Genomic DNA, 12,583 nt, shown 5'->3' with positions numbered 1-12,583 from the left:
ACCTAAGGGTGCTGTAATTAGCTGAGGGTGATGTAGACTGAAGATTGAGTCTACTTCACAGAACCTATGTATTTCTACCTGGGTTCAAGGCATATCTGGAAGCCATGGATACCAGCATGAGTCAGAAGCTGTGAGTATCTGGTTTGCTGTGTTTTACTGGGGTAGGTCCAGCATTTGTTTCCAAGGAAAAGTCCTATGCTCACTTCCCTTTCTTTTCCCAATTTGGGAAGTATCACTATTCTTGTTATGCTACCCAAGGTTGAAGGACGGGCGACACAGATAATGTAAAAGTACTTTTTCTACCCTTTTCTTATGATTATATTATAAACAGGTATTGTGACCATTCATCTGGTCTCCTTAGCTCTTATGAAGGTATTTTTATGTATAGATAGTTGTTCAAACTAATGTTTCTGTAAGGAGAATGATCACTGGTGAGTCCTGTCCCACCATCTGGCTCCTTGGGCAATATCTAACCAACATATTTTATCATCATCTGCCACTAAATCTATCTTTCTGACTTGACTGTAAAAGCTTAAGGCAGAGGATTAGTTACGCAATTATAAATTGATGCAGAAGGTACACAAAATCTAATAAGTAAAGAGTAACTTAAATAGTTTTTACTTTAAGAACTTCTTTAAAATGTAATTATTAATGTTAAGATCAAACAGACATGATATTCTGTTACTCAACCTGACAAAAATGAAAAGTAATATTCCTTTATTGTATAATTTCTTATTTCTGTTAAAATGTTTCAATGTATCATTTTATTATAATTTTTAATATCATAGTCGTCTTATCTATGCAGTTTAGAAAATACCCTGTAGGACTTGTGAAATATTAAGTTGTGACATTCACAAGGACAATAAAATCAAATCAGCATAATTTTTTGGCATTATTTTGTGAATAAACATATAGAAAAATTCCAGAGCAAAGAACTCTTTATTGGGTAGCTGAATGCCTTGAGGGGCACACACAAAAGATGGTTGCATTGTGCTCACTTTGATATGACCTACGGTTTCTCTGTAACTGCTCTATATAAATATGCTTATCATAGCTATGTTATATTGTCCTGTATTATAGGTAGCATTACAAAAAGATAGGAATTCTAAAATTACATGTTTATAGTGAGATGGCCACAGTTTTGTTTTAAACAAGGACACATTTATAATATAATAAGATTTATTTTATAAGTATTTTTTCTACTCTTTTTTAGCATCAAGCTTTCCATTCCTTCCAGATCTTCCTCTATTCTTAGTGGATGAAGGAGGAAATAATAGCAATAGGAAGCGTTGAAGTGCTGTTAAGGAGGGTTACACTTAGCAAGAAGAAGCTTTGAAGTGCTGTTAAGAAGGGTTACACTGAAACGGAGGTAACATTCTGACAGTCACATCAAAGGTTATTTACTGATATTTACAAATACAATAGGGACTTATTTACTCCATGATATGTTGATCTCTAACTCTTTGGAATAACAATATAATTTTTTAAAGCAACATTATAGTTTAGTTTGGGGGCATAGTACATATTTTCTTAAGTCTCCTTCTACTGTGTAACTCACAATGTTTAGAAAGTTTCTCAAAATCTGATCCACTGAATACTCGCATCAGAATTCCCTGGGTATGAATGTAAACTTTTGAGTCCTTGTAACAATTAAATCGTAAGTTCGGGTTTTGAATTTCAGAATTCCTATTTTCAGCAAGGTTCTTAATAACCTTTCTGTAAAATGAGACATACTGGCTTACCAGGCTGGAGGTTAATAAACACCTGTTTATTTGGCCATTATACTACCATGAACTATGATTCATGAAATTTGATATAGTACTATATGTATATACACACATACACAAACAGTGAAAACAATATTTAAGGATTAACTAATCATTTAATAATTTTAGTCTAATGTGGTCCAATTAATCCAAAATATTATTAGTAAAATTGCTTTTTCATACTTTTGCTTCTTTTTGTTAATATGTATCAAGAGACAGGTGAAACCAAGATTAAACAAATACTTCAGAGACTTCTTTCTACTTTTAGCAAAAGTGAACTAACATGCATGAGAATTAGTCTCCTGACTGGAATAAACAAGAAAAAAGAAGTAAAATATATAAAACAGTTGTATTTCAGATGGTGAGAGTCAGTCAAAAAGGAATGTGAGCTCAAGGAGAAGGAATACTTATAAGACATACCTGCATTTACCCTGATTATTGTACTGAGAGAATTTCCAGGACTTTGGGGTGGTGAAACTCAAATGTAGCCCAAAGTGTGTTTGTCTGAACTGAGGAGATGAAGCTGAGTTTAGGGAGACCATGGGAAAGAGTTAGCAGGACACAATACTGGAAAGAATAGAGCTGTTCATAGAACTCCAGAGATCTGAAGAAGTTACCTCTCAAATATGCAGCATGTAATACAACAGAACAGCACATGCATGAAATTAAAAGCCGGCAAAAGAATGACATAAAAGGATTAAAGAATTTTAGAGAATGGTGCCCAGGGTTTACACAGGGCCAGCATTAGTGCCTGTTCTCTTCACCTATACCAGAAAAACTCCATTCACAGAGTGTTGGGTAACAGTATTCAAGAAAATCCTGTTTCAGTAACAATTAGCCCTAGACTAAGCAATGGAACCTAAAAAACCTAAAATCAAGACTCAAAATGAACAAACTTATTCCAAATAAGTTTAAAAAAGAACACAACTCAATAATATTATAGGAATCACCAGGTGTGCTATCCAAACGACCTCTGAGGTCACACAGCATTTCTTCCACTCTATTCTGTTGGTTGAAGCAATAATAAACTTGAATGATAATCAAGGAATTGTTCACACCTGTAATTCCAGCACTGTGGAAGGCTGAGGTGGGTGGATCACTTGAGATCAGGAGTTTGAGACCAGTCTGGCCAGCATGTGAAACCCCATCTCTACTAATAATACAAAATGTAGCCAGGTATGGTGGTGTGTGCCTGTTGTCCCAGCTACTTGGGAGGTTCAGACATGAGAATTGCTTCAACTGGGAAAAGAGGTTGCAGTGAGCCAAGGTAGCACCACCACACTGCAGCCTGAGTGACAGAGTGAAGCCTGTCTCAAAAAAGAAAGGAGGGAGGGAGGGAGAAAAGTATCAAAAAGGCCTGAAGATAATTCTATGAGCAGCAGTGATCAGAAAAAGAGGAAGCATTTGTTTATCTGTATCACAGAAAGTAAACCTATTGGAGAAACCAGACAGCAGTATACGTGTGAAACATCTTACAGAAGACTATGGTGTACGATTTTGAAATGACCTCTATCTATTATCCGAAGAAACAGAATGATGAACTGTTGAAATTCTATGCTAATAGTTGATTAGAAGTTACTGAAAAATAAAAAAGCATAGTGTAAAGCTGAAATTGAAGATTGCGATTGTGTATTGGAAAAGTGGATACATCAGCATTACAGTGAACACGTGCCATTTAAAGGTGTGGTGGAATCATGAAGCAAGTGAAGATTCATCATGAAAATGGAAGGGAACTGAGTATTCAACAGTGTACTGCCACAAGAATATTAGAAAATATGTGGGATTAAATTTTAAAATATTTGTGGGATAAAGCATCTGCTAACTGCAAAGCAGCAAATTCACTGACAATTTTGCTAAGTTAACTGCTGACAGAACAAATCTACAAGGGTGATGAAGCATCACTGTTTTGGTGTTACTGCCCCAGAAAGACAGTGATTACAGTGGGTAAGACAGATCCCACAGGAATTAAGGACGTCAAGGACAGAATAACTGCGCTGCAGTGTGCTAATGCAGCAGGCATGCGTAAGTGCAAACTTGCTGTGAAAGGCAAAGCTTTTGTCATCGCTGTTTTCAAGAAACGAATTTCCAAGTCTATTATGCTAACCAAAGGCCATGGACCAGCAGGAACATGTTTCCCAATTGGCTTCACATTTTATACCAGGAGTTTACACTCACTGAAAGGAAGCTGGGCTAGAATACTTCAAGATTTTGTTATTTCTTGAAAACTGATCTGCTCATCTCCAGTTGAAATTCTCATCAAAATAATCTTTATGTTATGTACTTTCTCCCAGACGTGACTTCCTTAATTCATTCATGTGAAAAAAATCAGTAAAGTGTAAATATGAAAGTGTGCTTTTCTAAACAGCGTGCTAGCAGCAGTGAACAGAACAGTGGAAGTGGGAGGTTTTCAAACAGAGTTTAGCATGAAGGAAACCATCCATGGTGTTGCCACCCTTGGAGCACAGTGACTAAAGGCACAGTTGTACTTGCCTGGCACAGTCTCTGGCCAGTAAGTATGTTCAGTGTTGATGATGAACAAGACTGTGACATTGAATAATTCTGTATGTCAATTGTGAACAAAATTGTATCTAACCTTACATATTTCAACATTTACCTTCAGAGTCTGTGAGTAAGCTGACAAGAAAGAAGTGAATATTGAAGTTTTTAACATCAATAATAAGGCTCCAGTTGTTCATTCTTCGAATCATGGTGAAATAGCTAAAACGGCAATGAATTGAGATGATCATAATAGTGACAACGAAGACAATGTTAACACTGCCCAAAAAGAATGTATAGATGATGTGGTAAAAAGGTGTGATGAGTTTATTAAAGGAGAGTTAATGAGTAGATGACTCTGGGGGAAATATGTGGAAAGCCATCCACAAGAAACTCTCCTCATTTTTAGAAAACACACTTCCTGGTCCCTCAACTGGTTTGATGTTTGTATTCAGCACCCCCCAAAATAAAATAAGTTGCACATAAACCATCTAATCAAAATACAGCACCATGGTGGAGACCGGAAGCCTGGCGTTGTTTGTTGTTGCTGCTGTCTAACAACTGATGTTAACTATTCTGGCGATGTTACTATGCTGTTTTGTTACTCAGAACACATGAGCTTTCACTGTATTAATTGTATGTCACATTTTTCTGCTACATACTTATGTATGAATAAGCCAAAGGAAATGATCGCTTATCAGTAGTGCATAGTAGTGTATACCTTTAGAGACAGGAATGCTGGTGTCAAACAAGCAGACTGTCCACATGGGTGGCTGAGAGAGCGACAGTGACTGTGCTTTCTGGTGGTTTAATGTATATAACCTGGTTGGTGCACAAATTAATTAAAAATATTGTATAAAATCATCTGCAAGCTATGTATATGAGGTGTCTATAAAATGGAAATGGTTTTGTTTTTACACTTATGTCCCAGTCCCTAAAGTATCTCATTGTGAGTATGCAAATATTCCAAAATATGAAATACTCTGAAATCTAACACATATCTGGTATCAAGAATTTTTAGACAAGGTTTACTCCATCTGTACCACTTACCATGTTACAAATTGATAGTTAAGTGTCTCTTTATTCAAAACTGAGTTTCTAAATAATAAGATACAACACATTATTGCATATGATTTGAAACTGAATGCTTACTGTCAGTTTTGAAGCTTGAAGCTTTATGTCAAAATGTTTATTATTATTGCAAATGATTTATGTAGCCTGTCCATCATCCTTATATTATTAAAATTTTAGTTGACTTGATCAATATTTAAAAAAGATATAAATATTAAAAAATTAGAAGTTCTCAAATTGGAGTTATCACTGCTTACCCAGGATTTGGTTAATACTTTTTCTTAACCACAGGAGATAAAAATAGACAGTCAATGTATATAATAAAAATTAAACTAGGAGGAAGAAAATAATAATATAGAAAATATTCTAAAATTATTGCACTAGGTATAGATGCAGATTTTCCATATATATATATATATATATATATATATCTGTAGTTTTTATTCCTCAGTAGGAAAATCAAAGAAAAAAAAATCTTCTATGTTTCATAATTTCGTGGCCCCCTCCTGAATGCTGTTTTATAATTTCTTATATACTAAAATAAACATATTTGACTATTTTTAAAAGGAAAATCATGCTTTAAAATACATATTAAGTGTAAAGCAATGCAAGGTAGAAGACTGTATTTGGAACTTCTGGTTTAAGAATGTGAATATTCCACAAAATTAGCACTATGATACTTTCTGTTGAAGATCTGTCAATGTAAAAATGATAAATGATGTCACATCTTTTATTTTGTTTTCTCCTAAGGTTTTAATTAGGGTACAACAAAATCCCTAACAATGAAAATTTCCACATATTTTATTAAAATTATTGAATTTAATTTGCCTAGGGAAAACTCAAGACACTAAGCAGCATTTGTTGATTGAAATTGTTTTTGTCATCATGCTGAAAACTTTAAGTAACTGTATTTTTTCCTGAGCACATGGGCATACTTGTTTAATTTGGGATAAAAAATACATCATTTGCAAATACACTCATATTTACTTTACCATATTTTGTAGATTTTGGTTATAATAGATTCAATGTGTTTTATATCTTCCATATATTTAAAACAGTGAGCTAGGTTTTTAAAATATTGACATATCAGAAGATATATTTATCCCTGAATTTTTAACTTTTAATACAGATATTTATCTCCTTTCTAATCAATATATTTGTTTCTCTACCAACATGGAAAATTTAATTTCCCTTCATTTTAATGGACGATGGAGCAAGTACAATCACTATTTGATGAAAAAGTTCAATTTCCTTTTTCATCATGACTTTTCCAGTGTGAGAAACATAATGTTGCTCTAAACTTGGGAATTCTTATAATAGAACTTTCACATAAAAATAACTTCATTTTTCTTTTGTATAACACATTACTACAGTATAAAAAGGATTATATCTCTTTTAACAATCTTATGGACTACTCTGTTTCTTTTTGCATATGTGAATAATGAGGTTTACATAAAATTGTAGGTTCATGGACTATGATTCCAATTATATTGTCCTGCAGAAGATAAAACACCTAGGCTGCTGCTACTAAATACCTAGGCTGTGTTACAGCCTATCGCTTCCAGATCATGTGCCTGAATGGTGTGTTACTGTACTGAGCACTGCAGGCAATTGTAACACAGTGCAAAGCATTAGTATATCTAAGCATGTCTAAAGATAGAACAGGCACAGTAAAATACAACAGAAAGGTAAAAATTGTTCCGCTTGTATAGGGTACTTACTATGAATTAAGCTTGCAGGATTAGAAGTTGCTCTGATAAGTCAGTGAGTGACTTGAGTTTTGAGTAAATATGAAGGGCTAGGATATTGCTGTATACTACTGTAGGTAGGCTTTATAAACAATGTTTAGGCATGCTGCACTAAATTTATTCAATTTTTCTTCAGTAATAAATTAATATCAGTTTACTGTATATTTTGTGTCATTATTTAATAATCTTTTTATTCTTTAATAACACTTAGCTTAAAACACAAATACATTGTACAGCTGTATAAAAATATGTTATTCCTTTATATGATCATTCTATAAGCATTTTTCTATTTTTTTACTTTTTAAACTTTTTGTTAAAATCTAAGACACAAACGCACACTTTAGGCATATACAGGGTCAAAATCATCAATATCACTGTCTTTCATATCCTTGACTTATCCCACTGGAAGGTTTTCAGGGGTAGTAACAGGCAAGAAACTGTCATTCCCTATAAAACAATGCCTTCTGAAATATCTCCTAAGAATCTGACGGAGGCTGTTTTACCCTTAACTTTTTGGGACCACTGGAATATATTCAGTCTGTCATTGATCAATATGTCCTTGTGGAGTTCATCCCTCTATTTTTTGTGCAATAGATATTTTTGTAAAGTCTTAAAGCCATCCTCAAATACTTCAGGTGGCTACTAAAAATAAATGGAATGTATTGCTCAGGGTCATTACTGGAACAGAATAGAAGAATCTAGGTAACCTCTAAAGAGTCAGGAGTGTGTAGAACCAGGTGCAATACACTCCAGTCAGGAACAAAGTCGAATACAACAATAGCATCAATAGGAACAACACCAACAAATCTGCAGAACTGGTCTAATGAGGAAACCACACCTCACTGAATTCTGAGTGCTGAGGTTTGGTAAACTCCAGGTTGGGGCCTGGAACCCATCCTGTGCTATTTCCTGCTAGCATGGAAGTAGTAAGAGCTCCACTGCGTGTATTATTTTCATCAAAAGCTCCAGGACAGGGAATCCGTACGAATCATGTCTCCTGGAGTTGTCAAAAATGAGGTCCTGACTAATGCCAAAATTAGTTTTTGGTCTGTCAGAGTCCAGACCTATGACTTAAACCGTTTAGCTATAAGGGCTGAAGGGGCACATGTGGCATTTTCACATCATTATAATGAGACATATCTAAAACTGAGATTATAACAGTGTAGACAGAGGTGGGCCCGTATATTATTTCTGGAATTCTTTGAAATAATATGTGGGCCCACCTCTGTCTATATATTTATTATATAACAGTAAGTATATAAAAAGTTACAAAATCCAACATCCATTTATTATTTTTAAAATTGCCAGCACATTTTGAATAAAAGGAAACATATATATTGAAATATATATATTTAGGTGCAGAATTTTTCAGTTCTGAATAGGAATGTTTACAGACAATATCTTTGTCTAGACATGACTTTACAAGAAAGATAATTGTCTTTCAAAATTAAGTATAATATCAGCTGTAGGTTTTTGTTTTCATTTCTTTTTTTTTTTTTGAGACGGAGTTTTGCTCTTGTTACCCAGGCTGGAGTGCAATGGCGCGATCTCGGCTCACCGCAGTCTCCGCCTCCTGGGTTCAGGCAATTCTCCTGCCTCAGCCTCCTGAGCAGCTGGGATTACAGGCACGCGCCACCGTGCCCAGCTAATTTTTTGTAATTTTAGTAGAGACGGGGTTTCACCATGTTGACCAAGATGGTCTCGATCTGTTGACCTCGTGATCCACCCGCCTCGGCCTCCCAAAGTGCTGGGATTACAGGCTTGAGCCACCGTGCCCGGCCTTGTTTTCATTTCTAAAGTTAAAGAAGTTTCCTTTTATTTGGAATTTGCTGGTAATTTTTAAAACCATGAATGGATGTTAAGTTTTGTAACTTTTCCTTTACTTATTGTTATAATTGTATTTTTTCTTCTTTACTCTGCAAATATGATGGATTGCATTAATTGGTTTTCAAATGTTGAACTGGCTTTGTATCTCTATTGTAACATCTCTTTACGGTAAAGTGTTAAGGTTGTTAAATGCTATTTCAATTGACTAGCGTTTTGTTAATGATGCTTACATCTATGTGAGTGGTAGTGGTCTTTTTTAAATCTCTGCCTTGTGCATCCGGACTTGCTTGTTCTCATAGAGATGAAAAGTGTTGCTTTCTTTTAAATTTTCTGGAAGACACTGTTAAGAACTGGCATTAATTCTTCTTTAAATCCTTGGCATAATTCACAATTAAGGCCATTTAGGTCTGATATTTTCTTTTTTAAAAAGATCTCAGCTACTAATTTAATACTTCTTATATGATTTATTCATTCTTGGGGGAGTTTTGGTAGTTTGTGTCTTTCAAGAAACTGATTCATTTCATATAAGTTGTTAAATTTTGTCCATAGAGTTTTGTTGCAATATTCCCTCATTATCCTCATATTATCTATGAGGTCAGTTGTGATAATCTCTCTTTTCTTCTAATAACAGTAATTTGTGCCTTCTCTTTTATTTATTGTTCAAACTAACTGAAAGCGTAATCAATTTTGTTTGTTCTTTTTTAGGTAAAATAAACTAGCTTCTAGTTTCACAAATCTGCAGCTTCTAGTTTCACAAATTTTCTGTAGTTTTGTTTATTCTCAATTTCATTAATTTATAATTGTACTTTTTCTTTCTTCTGTTTACTTTGAATTTGGTTTCCTGTTAGTTTTGTTTTTGTTTTCTCCTCTCAGGAGGTGGAAGCTTATATTACAAACTTGAGAACGTCAATCTTTTATGATATGATTAAATAATGCTGTAAATTTCCCTCTAATCTTGCTTTAAGTATATTTCTCATAATTTGATATGTTTGATTTTCACTTTCATTTAGTTTAAAATATTTTCTATTTTCCCTTAAGAATTCTGCTTTAATCCATGGATTATTTAGTACAGCATTGATTGCTTTTTAAAATAGTTTTGGATTTATCAAACTTATCAAACTTCCTTCTATTGATTTTATGGTTAGTTTTATTTTCATCAGATAACAGAGTTTGAGTAATTTCCATTCTTTTAAATTTGATAAGATTTGTTTTGTGACCTAGAATGTGATCTGTCTTGGAAGATGAAAGCATTGCTAAATCATGCAGATCGATTCTTTGTTGTGTAATTGTTCTGTGCATTGGAGGATGTCTAGCATCTGGGTCTTCTGTTCCCTAAATGCCAGTATTTATCACAATCATTTTGCAAGCAAATTTATGTCAGAAATTTTTAAATGTCTTTGGGGGCAGTGATGCCTCTTGTGAGAAATGACTGGTTAAAACAAACATAAATATTAAACTTGTTTAATAAACTCAGTATTTTAATATTAGGTATTTTAGATTTCCTTGGTCTTAATCCCTTTCAAACATTGTAAAATGTAATAATTTAATTACTTGACTTTTGCCTCTTTCAATAAATTAAGGAAAACAAATAAATTCAGAATATAATTTTTTATCAGTAAATTGGCATTTTATTTTAGCTTTTTTTCTCTCTGTGTGTATGTGTGTGTGTATGTGTGTGTATACACAGAAGTACATGTTAACTATTATCAGTATTGGAGATTTTGAATTTCCTTGTGTCATACCCATATATATTTGCATAATGAATAACAATTGAACAAACATTACTGCAAAATCCCTCTCTTCCATATTCCTAACTTTTATTGTGGTAAAACTGATGTGAGTTCATTTAAAAAACTTCTTTAACTATTGTCTAAAGGAATGTGGCTTGAGTGAACGCTCTTGATAGGTAGTGGTGGGCAAACTGAGCCATTTGTTAATCACTTAATAATGACAGCTTACGGGCAGCAATTTAGACCAGCTGCACTGGACTGTGTGGACTCATCATTATTTCTTCTCTGTGAAATAAGCTATCATTATGGTTCGCACAAACATATTTCTGTCTTTTCATAATTAGAACAGTTCACCTGGGAGAACTAATGAAGGAGAAAGCTACTGCTTTGCAGAAAGGATAGCCTAACAGAAATAACAGTAACGGATTTAGAAGCAAAATTTTTCTCCTGTTTTCATTTAACAAATAGTGTTGCTGTGTGCTTTACTGATGCTGAGGACAATTAGTTTAAAAGTCACAAACAGTTCATTCCTCAGTAGAAATCAATATAACTTCAAAAAACAGTATATCAATCTTGCACTGATAGAAGTGATAAAAACTGATTTATAATAGCTAATGGAGTTTTTTCTTTTTACTTTCTCATGTTTTAAACTATATGAGAGTGTGTGGATAGGGATCTTGGTGAATATTTTAATTATTTTGAGAACAAGTTAAACTGAACTGCATAATTTCCCTCAAGTTCTCTAGAAACTCAAACAAAATGAGTCAACATGTAATACATTATTGTATTTCAGTAAATATCAGCACATTTCACAAAAACAATTAGTATGAATAGTTTTACTACTCCTAGAAAACAGCTTACTGAGGAATTGGTTTGTGGTAGATACTATGCCACATTATCAAATAAAATCTATTTTAATCTTCGCAATAAAACGTAGACTGGTGCTAAATCCAGCATAAGGAACACCTAGAAACTGAAACTGAATCTGACTGTTCCAACAGTTTCCATTCTCAAATAACTCCATACTACCCCTAAAGAGTAGAAATTAGTGTAGCTTAGGAGACTGAGATGATGAAGAGAGTGTCCCACCAAGTAATAATAAAATGTAAAAAGGCATGAAGAGAGTGAGGGCATGACTTGTTTACAGATCCATAAGGAGATTTGCACATGGCTAAAGGTTGAAATTCAAAGAGCACAGTTACTAAGAATAAGGCTATGAAGATACTCAGGAAGGAAATGAGAGAGGGATTTCCCAACAATGTTAAGCAGTTTGGGCTTAACCCTGAGAGCACCACAGAATCACTGAAAGATTTTATTATGCTCATTAAACTTTGCTTAGATCATACAGTCACTGTACTGCAGGGATTTAAGAATAAAAACAATGAGTATTCGTTAAGTTGATTTTGTATTAAAATTGCTAGATAGCAAGTCTTGGCTTTGGGTGGCAGGGGGAGAGACTTAGATCATAGAATTAAAAACATCTATTTCAAAGTAAAATTTAAGAATAACACCATAGTTTCTGGATAGGAGATTGGCTAATTCTTTTTAAAACTTCTTGGTAAAGTCTTAAGTAATCTTAGAAAAAAACAGAGGGCACAGATAGATTAAAGATGTTAACCATGTAGAAATTTTCTATCTCTGTAAAGGAGCAGAAAACTCAGGCTCGAGATCAAAAAATTAAATAATAGAATAAGAAGTTAGACTGGCATGGGATGCAGGAAGGGAAATATGAAAAGAACATCAGTTTCAAGGCCATGAAGACTGGAATTCATCTAAAATTGTAGTTGTCCTGTGGTGACAGAGAATACCCTTGTTCCTGAAATAAGGTTTTAAACTGAGTAACAACACTTACTACTGCTGGAGAAGGAGCAAAAGCTTGAAGACAGACCCTATCTGTATTATAAGTGAACAATAAATAGTGAAAGTTAAGGAGCAGCAGGTAAAC

General features: G+C 33.9%; 1 protein-coding gene across 5 annotated transcripts in view; it reads right to left on the bottom strand.

The window, feature by feature from the left end:
* Positions 1-12,583, bottom strand: part of LOC118149217 (uncharacterized) — a 468,469-nt gene that overhangs the window by 88,236 nt on the left and 367,650 nt on the right. The gene's annotated exons all lie outside the window — the stretch shown is intronic.

This window comes from Callithrix jacchus, chromosome 18 (assembly GCF_049354715.1).
Source record: "Callithrix jacchus isolate 240 chromosome 18, calJac240_pri, whole genome shotgun sequence".
NCBI classification, from domain to species: Eukaryota; Metazoa; Chordata; class Mammalia; order Primates; family Cebidae; genus Callithrix; species Callithrix jacchus.
The sequence above is the reverse complement of the archived record's forward strand: the minus strand, read 5'-3'. Positions and strand labels throughout refer to the sequence as shown.